The sequence below is a fragment of the Lucilia sericata genome, unplaced genomic scaffold, assembly GCF_015586225.1.
Source record: "Lucilia sericata isolate MDLA Ls3-8-SP2 unplaced genomic scaffold, ASM1558622v1 Contig000664F_arrow, whole genome shotgun sequence".
Classification (NCBI taxonomy): Eukaryota; Metazoa; Arthropoda; class Insecta; order Diptera; family Calliphoridae; genus Lucilia; species Lucilia sericata.
Genome location: NW_023994669.1, coordinates 58,473 through 74,890, shown reverse-complemented (window position 1 = coordinate 74,890; position 16,418 = coordinate 58,473). Strand labels below are relative to the sequence as shown.

The 16,418-nt window shown below is 29.2% G+C and overlaps 1 protein-coding gene across 1 annotated transcript in view; it reads left to right on the top strand.

The window, feature by feature from the left end:
* LOC119607148 (cGMP-specific 3',5'-cyclic phosphodiesterase) overlaps positions 1-16,418 on the top strand; it is a 136,373-nt gene that overhangs the window by 61,559 nt on the left and 58,396 nt on the right. The window lies entirely within an intron of this gene.

Sequence of the window (16,418 nt, the reverse complement as noted above, 5' to 3'; positions counted from 1 at the left end):
TTGGCCAAATAGTACCTGCTTGTTCTTTGATACTATTTTTTGTTGAATTCGAACTTTATGGGGGTAAAACTGTCTACTAATTGTGTATTGGTACGTTTTTAAACACTTGTTACTTTTAAACTGGTGTAGTCCAGTATGTAATGTACCCACTTTTTAGTGTCTATCTTATGGTCGTGGGTTGGATTCTTAATTTATCCTGCTCGATAAATTAAGTTATCTTTAACATGGTTTGTAGTGTTGCCCTTTTTATACGTAACGATGTTTTTTTTTGATTATGCCAGTCTGTAATAAATGAGTCATTCGATTTTTATTATTATATTTTAAGACGATCCAGACATGTCCGTCTCTCTGTTTATAATATGATAGAGCTTAAAGCTTTTGATACAGATTGGTATTGAATATAGTACCTTTCAGAATATGAAGTGAAATTCAACGGAAAATTATTTCTTATTAAAATTAGATCTGAAAAAACTCTAAGAGGACCTCATAGTACTTTTGCTATTTGATTGAAACTTTATGTCCCTAAAAACAAGAATTGAAGAATTGTCCCTAAAAACAAGAATTAAAAAAAAATTCTAAGAGTATCTCATAGTACTTTTGCTATTCGATTGAAACTTTATGACTTTAAATACCTAATCTGAAACATAATGTGTAATATATTATTCTGTAATCAGTAGGGCTACGTTTCTATAGATTTAAAAATTATAATTTTTATACCCGTAAATAAGTGGCAATTTTTAACATTTAAATTTGTGGACAAGTTATATTTGTTTCTTGCTGTTAGGATATATGAATACATTTATGATGTTTTAGTATTTATGTATGCATATCCTTGTAGTATGAAGAATCCTTGGAACCATTAAGAACAAACGAAAACATAAACAGTTTCATTAAAACGACAGAGAGAGCACTCATATGTACATACATTATACAATATACATACATAAGTATAAACGGTAAGAACAGTAGTAATAAAATTTTAATGGAATTCCTTTCATTTTCCTTTCGAGTTTTTTTGTGTTAAAATAATGCATAATGATGAATGTGGGTTTTCCGTAAAAAAATTAATGACGTCTTAAGTTGAATGCATACAATTTGGTAGCTGATATGAGACCACAAGAAACAAACAACAACATGTTCAATTTTGCTGCTTACTAAACTGCAGAAATATGTAGTTAAACCATTTTCCATATAATTTCCATATGGTTATTATTGTATGTGGTTTATTTATTTCATATTGTTGGTTTTCTTTTCAGTTCTGGTATATGGAACGAATCTGCAATAAATTCGGTTTAACTGTATTATTTAAAGATATGCAGATACGTGCACACCGCAAAACTTATATTTAAGAAGAAATGTAAAAATGCTCTTTGTTATAACTAAGGCCCTAAAGAACAAAGTTTTTATAAAAAATTATCTTATAAATCTTTGATAAATTTCTATGAATAAGGCAGTAAATAATACAGGCCGACAAATTTTTAACCCAGAGACCAAAGTATAACTTTCTAAAGGATTGAGTTATCTTCGAGCATATATAATGTCTCAAAAAGGGTTTATTTACGTTTATTTACGTCGATTAACTATGGGAATTTTGGTTTTTAAATTCAAGACTTTAAACTTCTAAAGTAATTATTAATAAAAAATATGACAAAATGAGCAAAAAAATGTGTTTAATTTGTAAACTAGGGTAATACTCTATGGCTTAAATAAGTGGACGATTTATTTCACTTTTTGAAAATATTAAAATAAGCATTCTGTTGATAGCATACGTCTACCATAATTGTAAATTATGTACATGACATAATTTTCCAAGAATTTATTTTTTAATTTTCCATTATTATCTTCTATAATTGCATTGTATTTGCATCTGTATAGTAAATTATCCTTTATAAACCTTTTATTTATCTGTCTACACCTATTGCTTCAATAAAAGGGCATTAATTATTGCAATTCCAGGAATGTGTCAATTACAAATATACAAGAATAATTACATGCATGCTTACATGATGCGCTTAATTTAAAAATATATTAAATACATGTAGAAAATATTGTAAAAAATTATATTATACATATTCGACAATATTACTATTGTTTAAGGTGATTCATCATTGTTTGTAATATTTCTTTAATAAACCAATTAAGAATAGACATTTCAATTGTTGACTACTGAGCGTATGATTGATAAGTAATATCTACAAAATAATCATACGCCTAGAATGTTTAGCAGAAATTAAAAATTTTATGAATTTTCATATTAAATTGTTTTAAAGAAAATTTTCTTAATAAACCTACAATACGAATAAACTTGTAAATAATCATATTCGAACAATTTTATTTATTCTTCTTATCCACTTATTCATTTATAATTTCTCATAATGTACACGTGTATGTAAGTAATAAAATAACCCAACAAACCAAAATTTGTCAATTTATTTCTTCATAAATTTTGAATATTAGTTAATATCTGTATAACAATACAGAAATATAATTATTTATATACGAGATAAAGTAAAATTGAAAATAATTCTTTATTCTGTTGAAATGCTCATGTTTGCTTGTATGTATTTATTTAATTGTATCAAAAATGAATATTTTTATTAATTATCTTATTTTAAACGCTTATTAAAATATAATTTCTTGAATTCTACTTGAACTACTTTGCTGCGTCACAGAATATTTGGGTGGCCCCATTGACTGGGAAATTATTTTTTCATTCAATATAACTTTTTAATATCTTTCTTATAACACCATACTTTAAAGTTTGTTGACTTGTTTTAAAACACTGAATAAAGTTTTTAGGGCTATTCTAATATATATCATTCGCATATTGTCACGATTTTATGCAGTTAAACATTCTTAGATTATTAGGGTGTTTTTTAAACAAATATCTTAATTTTTTACATGTGTCAATGAACTAGAACTGAACTAGAAACGAACTTGAACAAAATTATATCTGAACCATAGGAGAACTACTTAGAAATAAATTGGAACTGAGGAAAAATTTAACTGAAGAACCTTAATTAATTTCCCTCCTTTGCCATATCTCCGAAATTCGATAAAAGTAAAAAATACTCTATTAAGTGTGCATGTTTATATAAAATGATTGTGAATGTTTTTTTGTATACAACTTTTTTATTGCTTATCATTTTAATGACCAACACAATTTATTTTATATTTTCGGCCAATTTATGCCAGTATGTTTGACTATATAAAGAACTATAATTACAATTATTATTATTTATAGTATTTTCGTTTTTTTTTTTTTGCTACCTATGTTATAATTTACATTTGTGTGGAAATACGTACTCGTTTTTATTGGTAAAACTTATATATAATAAACCTGGAAATATTATTTTTCTTTTATCATACATTATTTAAATGGTAAATACAATTCATTATATTGTTAAGATTATAATGAAGTCTATATTTTTATAAATAACTAACACGTATTATATAAAGAAATACATTAAAACTGCAACATTATTATACATTGTATAAATAGATATATAAACGTGGGAAATAATATTCTAATTATGAGTTGTAACATCAACTGCAGTTTTTGTTAAATTGTAAAATTAAAAAATTTTTACATTTATGAAACCATTTCTTGTTAACTTTATATACATATACATATGTATATACTGGTAAAAATTCATCTACAAAATTTGTTTCAAATCTACAATATCCACTAATTAATGCCTAATTGCTCCCTTCAGCAACATTAAATTTTTCAGAAATGAAAGTATCGTGTTACTCGAATTTATTGATTTCATTTATAATATGATTGATATGATTGAATATGATTTAGTTATGAACAATATTTAACTGACCAATTTATTTGTTGAGTCCCATTAAATTAATTCTAACTTAATACAGTTATTTTACTATTTTTATTTAATTTTTGTTACCAAACAAATGACTTAAAAATACATAAAACACGAACTAAAAGTAAAGTAGAACTGAACTAGAACTGAACTAGAACTGAACTAGAACTGAACTAGAAGTGAACTAGAACTGAACTAGAACTGAACTAGAACTGAACTAGAACTGAACTAGAACTGAACTAGAACTGAACTAGAACTGAACTAGAACTGAACTAGAACTGAACTAGTACTGAACTAGAACTGAACTAGTACTGAACTAGTACTGAACTAGAACTGAACTAGAACTGAACTAGAACTGAACTAGAACTGAACTAGAACTGAACTAGAACTGAACTAGAACTGAACTAGAACTGAACTAGAACTGAACTAGAACTGAACTAGAACTGAACTAGAACTGAACTAGAACTGAACTAGAACTGAACTAGAACTGAACTAGAACTGAACTAGAACTGAACTAGAACTGAACTAGAACTGAACTAGAACTGAACTAGAACTGAACTAGAACTGAACTAGAACTGAATTAGAACGGAACTAGAACTTGTTTATTTTAAATCATTTATTTTATCGCAGCTGGTGTAGAGTATCATGTCTTTTGGTATGTACAACTATACGTTTCTTTTTTCTATTTTATTTAATAATTGCTTGTTTATGTATATTTCAAGAAAATTTCCTTATTTAATGTTTTATTATTTACATAATTAACTATTTTCGACATTTCTACATTTTATTAACTATAAATAAACCGATGTACGTAAATTTGTGTTGTTGCGTATAACCCCTATTTACTGGGAATTTTTTGGGAATTATTTACTACGTCACCTGTTTCAAATTAATGAATAATTAGGGGTTGTTTGGTTGTTATTTTGATTTTAATAGGAAATGGTGAGCAATGAAAATATTTCTATTGTTCTCTTGGGATTAAATAAAATATATGTATATATAGCTTTCCAAATTAGGGCTATAATTGTAATAAGTTAAATATATATTTTTTCCTTACTTTCAAATATTTTTGTTTTTAATGTGTAATTACAATAATATTATAAATTTAAATTCTGGGAAGTTTATTTTAAAAATTAATTGGTCTAAAACTCTTCTTATGATGTTAGCTTTTGGGAGTAGACCAGCGATTTAAAGTAACCCCATAAAAGAACTTTCATACTAAAATGGAAAAATTAGCAAACTTTCTTAAAGCCTCTTGTTTTTCATGATGGCTAAGCCTATTTCACTTCTATTCTAAAAATGTCTGAAACATAATTCAGCATTCTTAATGAAAACCCCTTTAATGGTATAGGTTATAAAAATTAACTACGTTCCTTCCACAAATTTAGCCATATTATTTAAAGCTTTATGATATCTTCATCTCTGATCTAACTTAAGCTCACTGTGCACAAACAATATTTAACAAATAAGAATCAATCTAATAATGTACTTATAACATCAGATAAAATCAATGACTAAAACATATAAAAATATAAAACTAAAGTATTTAATAAAACAAATTATTTGTTAATGTTAACAGACACATAAACACATATTAGTGTGGCTTCAAAATTGTACAAGAAATTAAATGTTATTTTCAAATTTAAGAAAGAAATGTTATCATTAAGCAAACATGTCATTAATATTAGTCCCAAATACTAATAAGTTTTTTGCAAAGCCTCCTTAATACCAACAAATGCTGTTGCTGTTATTCTTATACATTAGATATCAAGGAAAATCAATAAAATATACAACAATTTAAACATCATAAATCGTATAATGTCACATCTATTCATACTTTCATTCATTCATCCATCTCTGACAGAAATCGTGTATAAAAAGCCACACACGCACACTTTAACAAAATTATTTAGAAAAGGGAAATGGAAAGTAAAAACTAAAGAAAATGAAATGTTTCAAATATAATTTTATTGATAAATGATAAAGAGAGCAAAATGAAATAAAACATGTTAAAATGTTATACTCGGCTGTGCCGAATCTAGAAATCCGCTTCAATTTGATTGGTTGTATATATTATTAAATTAACATTTTCTTAATAATTATAATAAAATCAACAGTTAATACATTGTATCATAACATTAACTGTAATTTTTACTCATATCTTCTTACGTAGGGAACCGATTTTGCAGATTTTTAATACCAAACTGTCTAGGTTAAAACTGAATATTTAGAGTGAATGTAATTAATTTCTATTGCTTCATTTTAACGTTTTACACTGACAGACGGATGTACAAATAGCTAATTGACACAAAATTCCATAAGGACCCAGAATATATACTTTGTGGGATCTCGGAGGAATATTTCTCAATGTTACACATGAAATGACGAATTTATATATAGGCTCTATCACCACTGATGATTGTGGAGGGTATAAAAAGTTTTTTATGTTACATTTACATCAATCATCGTGTCTGTTTGACTTTGTCCTAAAACCTATAATAGATTGAAATAAATAAAATACAACAATAACATAAAAAAGGAAACAAACATTACAACAACTGCTACCTCCACCTCGTCGTGTACACATACATTCACAGACACCAATTTTCTTTATTTACGAATTTGAACACGCAATGAGTATAATAAAAAATTGGCTGTTCAGTGATGGGCAACTCACAACTACAATCACATTCATATTTGTGTTTAAAGTATCAAAATATTATCAACTTTTTATTAATTAGTTCAATATCATATCATCATAAGAATTCATTCATATTGAAATATTACACTGTCCGACAAAAAGAGAAAAAATCGTTAGACACGCACCGGATGATATACTTCTACTGATCAAACAATGCCAAATTTTATGTCAAGCGAACAAGAAGAGTTAGGAAATATTTTGTATTATTTTTATTTTATATTGTCAAGATACAAAGATGTCAAAAATGTTTTTTAATATCTATTTATCCTGAGAGAATAAAATAAAATAACACAAAATACTTTACAACACTTCTTGTTCGCTTGACATCAAATTTGGCATTTTTTGATTAGTAGAAGTATTTTAAAATATTTTTTTGCAAAATGTGATTTTTTAAACGAAATGAAAAAACTAAAAACTTAGTTTTTCTCAATTAAATTTATAATTTCAGATGTATATCATCCGGTTCGAGTCTTAATTTGAGTGTCGGACAGTGTTATAGTATTTAAACTTGTAAATGGATTTTTAATTTATATCTATCTTGATGATAGATTTTTCTATTATTTTATAGAATGTTTAACATTTTAAAATTAATTTAAAACTCTGTAGGCGCATCCAATGGTGTATTTAACATTAATAATCATGTCATTATAAATGTTATATTACGGAAGGAAAAACAAGTAAGAAATTATAGTCGGCGACCATATAATACCCTACACCTGTTGCAAAAAAAATGTGATTTAGTTTTCATAATAAAGCATTTAAGTTGAATGTACATTGCCTCAGATATACTTAAGCCATTTATTGTTGAATAAAATTGTGGACATTTAAGTCGAATTTTGAAGGGGGCTTTGAATATGGGCTATGGTCAAATGAGACCCTATAATTAAAAAATTCATGAGGGTCATCAAGGCTAGTATAGAACTTGGTTTTGCAGCTTTTTGTCGAGATACGAGTATATTAAACATAATTATGAACTTAAAAGCCCTATTAGTCCGGTTCAGTTGTGTGGGGGCTGGGTGAAATAATGGACCGATGTTAACCATTTCCAACAAGCTTCGTCTCCGGTACAATAGAAGATCGTGTGCCAAATTTCATTGAATTATCTTCAAAATTGCGACCTGTAGTTTGATTACAAGGTTTACAAGTCCTATTCGGGGGTTCAGTTGTATGGGGGCTAGGTGAGATAATGGACCGATATTAACCATTTTTAATAGACTTCGTCTACCATGGTACCATAGAAGATCGTGTGCCAAATTTCATTCAATTATCTTCAAAATTGCGACCTGTAGCTAAATCTATTCAGAAAATGATTCTAAGCCGATTGGTATACTTTATATAGGACCAATATTATTGTGCGTTACAAAAATCAGCACAAACTCAATATACCCTCCCCACTAAAGTGGTGTAGGGTATAATGAGGGAAATAATTTTAAAATTAAAAAAATCTTTTTTTGGAAACAATGAAAAAATACCTATCTGAGCTCCTTTGGACAATTTTTGCTAGGACCAATAAGTGAAAAGTTACACTTATCAGAATAAAATCCAAAATGTCCAACTTGTCCTACTATCCAATAGTACTAACCTTGGGGAAAATTTCGATTTTTTGAGTTAGGTCACTTGATATGAAATTTCCCATATATTTACATGTATTAACTTGTGGTAAATTTATTGATTTTTTACAACTGTTGGCTTTATTTTCTTACTTAATTACATATACATACATATGTATGTATATATTAAATATCAATAATTAAAATTATTAAAGATTTTGTTAACTGAAATCAAGATTTAAACGTCTAATGTCAACACGCCTACACAATGTCAAACATACAGAAGTGGAAATATGACAATATATAAAACATATCACAAGCGAAAATACCACAACAACAACAATACAAATTAGCCACAATTTTAGTAGGCGACAGTAGGATAACAAGTTAAGAGAAAAAGACAGCTGGGAAAAACGCACACTGGTATATAAGTACATAAATAAAAAGTGAGAAATAATTCTGTAAATTCTAAGCGGTTTGTTTATAATTTCATATGCGTAAAGAGGAAATGTTATCGAGTTTATATTTTGAATTTGGACTTCATATCAGGAGTCCGTATGTTCAATTTTTAAAACGTTTCTATTTCTTCGTTTGTTGAAAGAAAGTTCATTAGAATCGGAGAAACCGATCAGAAGTTAGAGAATTATGTTCCTCTTTTTGTATCTATACCACTGTGGAACGTGTAAATACATAGTCAGTTAGACAGACGAAATCATTTATAAACCAAATAAATAATGACGATTAAATGTGTGGCTTAAGGGAACGAAAAAATACAAGAAAGAAGAAGAAAAAATAGTCAAGCTCTGTTATATACATCTTACACCAATACACATTACACCAATATTGGAGCTATGACCAATTATAGATCGATCAATATTTTTGTTATATATAATACGTTTTCTTGTTAAATTCTACTTCGATTTCGAAGTTTGTTGATCATTTCAGCGAATTAAAGAGTTTTTCTGAACAGTCATAGTTAAATCGACTCAGAAATTGATATTGAGACAATCGATTAGTATACTTAATGTGGATGTAGAACCAAAAATTTTGACATCAGAACAAACGCATAATACCCTCTGCACTATGCTGATGCAGGGCATAAAAAGAAAAGTAAAATAACATAATTTCATTGTAGCAAAAATATTTCAACTTAATCTATAATATTTAATGATGACGATGATGATGGTGATATACTTATTGTACAATACATAGTATAAGTGTAAGTTGTCTGCTCTACTAAAGAATCTGTTCTAGTACTGTTTCTGTTAGTTGTTTTTTTTTTGTTCTCTTAAAATATTGGCCTGAAGGTTACAAGAACAAAATGAAAAGCTGTATAAATGAATACAATTAGCATCAAAAGCACGGCAGGATATTATACTATATTTAAACCAACAACAAAATAGATTATTTCTCTCTTCTCTTCCCCTCCTATATACATACCGACATGTATATATACATACATTTAAGTAAACAAACTTGTAATACATACATATATAACAGCAACAGAGCAAAAGTCTGCCAAAATGCCAATGGCTTAAAGTGAGAAAGACACGACAAAAATGTACAATCGTACAAAAGAATTTTTGGGTAATTAATCTCAATCAATGATGGTAATGAGTAGTAAAATTGTTGCCAAATTAGTTAACTATTTATTATATTTTTTTACTTGCATTTGCGGTAAAAGGATTTTAACAATTTGACTGCTGGCTAAAAATGTTAAATAACAATGAGAATAATTAATGAAAAAAAGTCAAATTATTTGTAAATTTTTGTTAAAATGTTAAAGAATTTTCTTTTATTTTTCAATGTTTAATATTAAAGACTTGCTGAGATCATGTATGGTAGAGGGCAGATACGAAGTGACCCAACTTAAAAAATCGATTTGGATGAAATTTGCCCCAAGGTTAATACTATTGGATAGTAGGCCGACACAAATTTTCAAGAACTGCCGAAGTTAGAGGGTGTCAAACTTGAACATTTTGTTCTTACAGGGTTTTTTTCAAATGAGTGTAACTTTTCACCTTTTGGTCCTAGAAAAATTGTCGAAAAGACTTTATATAGCTATTTCTTCAAAAACGTCCATTTTGAAAAATTTGCAGAAAATGATGTGAACAATATTTTAAAAATCTTATTACAGATCTCCCTCTCGCATCCCATTAAGTCCTTAAAGGAAATTGTATAAGCTGCCTTTTGAGCAAAAACAGCGCTAGTTGTAGTTGGACGGTGTGAAGATAAATATGTCGAATATATACGTTCCACACCTCTGTTAAATACATTCCACATGCTGTTAAAATACGTTCCACACATTCCACACGTTAAATTTAATAAAAAAATAAAAAATAAAAAAAACAAAATTATTTTTTTTTTACATTTTAAAAAGAAAATAAATTGATTTAAATTTTTTCACATTTTTATGTTAAAATGACTAAATAAAATTCACTAGAAGTGTGTAAGTTATAAACTATCCCAAACGTATTTCGGGCCCCTAGAACAGACCTGAATGGGACTCTGACACATATGGTGGGAGCTAGTATGGAGAAGTTCCCAAATCTGGAGAGGGGATTTTAAGTTGTTTCCCAGGGCGGACGCTATAATGGAGATTATTTCTAAATTTTTTTGAACTTTAAGTTCTAAACGTGTTGTGGGCCACCTAGGACAGACCTGAACGGGATTCTAACACATAAGGTGAAAGCTAGGATAGAGTAGTGTCCAAAACTGGAATGAGGATTTCAAGTTGTTTCTCAGGGAGGGCGCTATAAGGGGTGGAATTTAATTAATTTTGTTTTTTTTTTTTATCTAAGTTCCAACCTTATTGGGGGCCACATGGGACAGACCTGAATCGGATCTTAACACATAAGATGAAAGCTGGGACAGAGTAGTGTCCAAAACTGGAAAGAGGATTTAAAGATGTTTCTCAGGGAGGGCGCTATAAGGGGTGGAATTTAATTAATTTTGTTTTTTCGTACCTAAGTTCCAACCTTATTGGGGGCCACATGGGTCAGACCTGAATGGGATCTTAATACATAAGGTGAAAGCTAGGATGGAGTAGTGTCCAAAACTGGAAAGAGGATTTTAAGTTGTTTCTCAGGGAGGACGCTATAAGGGGTGGAATTTAATTAATTTGTCTTTTGTACTTTAAGTTCCAAACTTATTGCGGGCCACATGTGACAGACCTGAATGAGATCTTAACACATAAGGTGAAAGCTAGGACGGAGTAGTATCCAAAACTGGAAAGAGGATTTTAAGTTGTTTCTCAGGGAGGGCGCTATAAGGGGTGGAATTTAATTAATTTTGTTTTTTTTTGTACCTAAGTTCCAACCTTATTGGGGGCCACATGGGACAGACCTGAATCGGATCTTAACACATAAAGTGAAAGCTAGGACGGAGTAGTGTCTAAAACTGCAAAGAGGATCTTAAGTTGTTTCTCAAAGAGGACTATAATGGGTGGAGGCTATAAAGGGTGGAATTTATTTACACAGTTTATGTTCCAAATACAGTTTATGGGACAGACCTGAATGGGATTCTAACACATAGGATGAAAGCTAGGACGGAGTAGTATCCGAAACTGGTAAGGGGATCTTAAGTTGTTTCTCAGCGAGGACTATAAAGGGTGGAATTTATTTAGACAGTTTATGTTCCAAATGTATTGCGAGCCACCTAGGACAGACCTGAATGGGATTTTAACACATAGGATGAAAGCTAGGACAAAATAGTATCCGAAGCTGGTGAGGGGATATTAAGTTGTTTCTCAGGGCGGGCGTTATAGGAAGTAGAATTCGTTTAGTTTTTTTGCATTTTAAGTACCAAACTTATTGTTTTTAGTTTTTTCTGTTCTCGTAATTTTTGCAAGTAAATAGGAAAAATTCAATAATTCCCTTTAGCCCAAAAAGCTCTGGAACAAAGCCACTATTTTTTATTAATTTCATACACAAAAAAAATATTTTTTAATTTTTCTTGTTGTTCAAAACGTATTTGAGATTGCAATTTTATGACTCAAATATAAAAAATAATTAAACCCTTTTAAAATTTATGATTAATCGTTTTATTGAAAATTCTTTTTTTGTGTACCTTTTTTCACCAAAAATAAAGATTCTATATTTTGCAACAGCTTTAACATTTTTCAAAATTTAATTTTTAACAAAAAAAAAATATTTTTCGAATTTTTTTACTAAAAAAATAATTTTTCGCTACAAATTCAATTGCTAACCGAGGTCTTAACTATTCTTTATTTCAGCTTTTGTTTTTCAAATTTTTTATGAATTATTGAGAAATAATTAAAAAACTTAACATTTCCCACATTTACAATCTTATACTCCTGTCTGTTCTGTAAATCGATTCGGTTTCAAAAACGAGAAACTTTTAAAACCGAATTTGGTGTTCTGCAAATCGAATATTTATTTGAACGTAAAATTCAGAAAAACAATAATATTTTAAATGAAAAAGAGTTTAAAATGCCCATAGCATTTATACTAAGTTATAATTATATTAAAAAACACAAAAAACAATTATTTAATTTATTTTAATAAAATTAAATTTATTAATTTATTTTAATAAAATTAAAATGAGAAAAATTATGAGAATTCGTTCTTAAACGAAAAATTTACTCGGATTCGGTTTACAGAACAGACAGGATTATTTGTGAATATCTCTTATTCTGAATGAAAATTTATTACAAAATTGTTATCAGTTATGAAATATTTTTTTGTTACAAATTGAATTTTTACTTTGACAAACATTACAACGAGATATAATTTTACAGTTTTTATATTGAACCTGAACGAGTCCATATACACATGATACTAGAGGACATTTAAAGTGTTTCATTTTGTGATCCTTTTTAAAGGACACTTTATTTTGTCCGATAAAACAGTGAGTTTACTTTTATTTAAAATGTTATACAGAAAAATTTTCGGTGGAATAAATTTGTTTTACTGTTATTTTTGTAGCATTGTATATAAACTAAACGAATTTTAAAAAAATTCCATATTCAATAATCATTTAACAGATTTTTCGATGAAATAATGTAGCATGAGCACTTTTGCACTTTATTTTGTCCGATAGTGTATGTTGAAACCTTAGAGTCATTTTAATAAATTTGAATATCCTCATCCTTAACGTTAAAGTCCTTTAAAAAGGAGAAAAGATAACAAATTGAAAAACTGAAAACTTCAGTATCATGGGCATATGGTCTCGTTTAGGTCCAATAATTTCTGTCGCACGGTGTTATATTTTCATAAAAACTAAACCCTTTAATTTGTTTAGTCATAAACATTTCTGTGGTAAAAAGGCAAAAGTACATATCGTCACCTAAAACGCAAAAAACTATTTAAATTGAAAAGTTTGTTTCTATCAGCGCTATTTATTTTTATAAAATAATCAAATTGTTTAATGGTAAAACGTATTATTTGTTATGATAGTTGACATTGGCGTACATAAAAATGGATAAATTGGATTTTTTACCTTTAATATTTAAATGTTTTTGTAGATAGGGCCTTTTGTTTTTTGTCAATAAGATCGCTAATTTTGGTCGGAGGAGTCTAATTTATTTTGTGAACATTTGTTTTGATGCAATACATTAGAATCAGCAATAAAATCGATTTTGGATTTTTGGTTAGTTAGGGCCGTTTGCGTTTCAGGTGACGATATGTTGTTCTTCTTTCGTACTTTTCATAAGAACGTTTTAAATTCCAATACAATACAACAACAAAAAACGTTTGGAACTTAAAGTACAAAAAAAAAAAAAAAAAAAAATAAAAACTAATTCCACTTCCTATAACGCCCGCCCTGAGAAACAACTTAATATCCCCTCACCAGCTTCGGATACTATTTTGTCCTAGCTTTCATCCTATGTGTTAAAATCCCATTCAGGTCTGTCCTAGGTGGCTCGCAATACATTTGGAACATAAACTGTCTAAATAAATTCCACCCTTTATAGTCCTCGCTGAGAAACAACTTAAGATCCCCTTACCAGTTTCGGATACTACTCCGTCCTAGCTTTCATCCTATGTGTTAGAATCCCATTCAGGTCTGTCCCATAAACTGTATTTGGAACATAAACTGTGTAAATAAATTCCACCCTTTATAGCCTCCACCCATTATAGTCCTCTTTGAGAAACAACTTAAGATCCTCTTTGCAGTTTTAGACACTACTCCGTCCTAGCTTTCACTTTATGTGTTAAGATCCGATTCAGGTCTGTCCCATGTGGCCCCCAATAAGGTTGGAACTTAGGTACAAAAAAAAAACAAAATTAATTAAATTCCACCCCTTATAGCGCCCTCCCTGAGAAACAACTTAAAATCCTCTTTCCAGTTTTGGATACTACTCCGTCCTAGCTTTCACCTTATGTGTTAAGATCTCATTCAGGTCTGTCACATGTGGCCCGCAATAAGTTTGGAACTTAAAGTACAAAAGACAAATTAATTAAATTCCACCCCTTATAGCGTCCTCCCTGAGAAACAACTTAAAATCCTCTTTCCAGTTTTGGACACTACTCCATCCTAGCTTTCACCTTATGTATTAAGATCCCATTCAGGTCTGACCCATGTGGCCCCCAATAAGGTTGGAACTTAGGTACGAAAAAACAAAATTAATTAAATTCCACCCCTTATAGCGCCCTCCCTGAGAAACATCTTTAAATCCTCTTTCCAGTTTTGGACACTACTCTGTCCCAGCTTTCATCTTATGTGTTAAGATCCGATTCAGGTCTGTCCCATGTGGCCCCCAATAAGGTTGGAACTTAGATAAAAAAAAAAAACAAAATTAATTAAATTCCACCCCTTATAGCGCCCTCCCTGAGAAACAACTTGAAATCCTCATTCCAGTTTTGGACACTACTCTATCCTAGCTTTCACCTTATGTGTTAGAATCCCGTTCAGGTCTGTCCTAGGTGGCCCACAACACGTTTAGAACTTAAAGTTCAAAAAAATTTAGAAATAATCTCCATTATAGCGTCCGCCCTGGGAAACAACTTAAAATCCCCTCTCCAGATTTGGGAACTTCTCCATACTAGCTCCCACCATATGTGTCAGAGTCCCATTCAGGTCTGTTCTAGGGGCCCGAAATACGTTTGGGATAGTTTATAACTTACACACTTCTAGTGAATTTTATTTAGTCATTTTAACATAAAAATGTGAAAAAATTTAAATCAATTTATTTTCTTTTTAAAATGTAAAAAAAAAATAATTTTGTTTTTTTTATTTTTTATTTTTTTATTAAATTTAACGTGTGGAATGTGTGGAACGTATTTTAACAGCATGTGGAATGTATTTAACAGAGGTGTGGAACGTATATATTCGACATATTTATCTTCACACCGTCCATTTTCAATAGGCTTCATCTCCGGTACCATAGAATATCATGTGCCAAATTTTATTGAATTATCTTTAAAATTGCGACCTGTAGTTTGATTACAAGGTTTGCATGGACGGACGGACAGACGGAGATACATAGCTAAATCGACTCAGAAAGTGATTCTAAGCCGATTGGTATACTTTAAAGTATAAAGTATAAAACCAATATTATTGTGAGTTACAAACATCAGCACAAACCCAATATACACTCCCCACTAAAGTGGTGTAGGGTATAATTTCATTTATTTATACTTTTTGTTTTATTTATTTTATTACAATAGTATTTAAGTTTATCCATTTTTTTGGTAACAGATCTAATGATATCCAAGCAGTTGTAAAACTGGCCAATGTATAACTTTTTGATAGCATATTTGTTTACTACTATTACAGGAAATCTAACTGGAACATCTCTTCAGAGTATCCAAGTAATCTAAAAGAAAACAAAAAGATCCATATAAATAAATTAAATTGATACTTAATTCGCCATTTGTAATCAAGGACAACTACTTTGAACTGCTGGAATGAATGTATTTATACATATGTACATATGTATGCATAAGGGAAAGTGATTCTATTGTACATATGGACATACATACATATGTATATCGACATATACATTTATCACGGTTTTGTTCTCTTTACTTTCCTTGTTTTTGAGGGTATTTTTTGCTAGTAGTTTAAGTGCTCTCTATTTTATCTTAATTACTATTCAAAATGTAATTTGTATTAAAAAATTTTTCTACAAATAAATATTTGTGCAGATAAGTACATGTACATTAGGGTAGAATTTGATCTATATTCCTTTATTTTTTTAGAATGTTGATCATACCTCCGATACTTATGGACCGATGTTTACTTGTTTTTAAGTAGAAAAATTCTATAATTTGAATTCCAAACATATCTATAGCCTTCAAAAACCTGATTTTAATAAACAGTCGGACAGACATTTAGTGCGAAGATTTTTGCCAAAATGACCCGAAAATAAGATTTTTG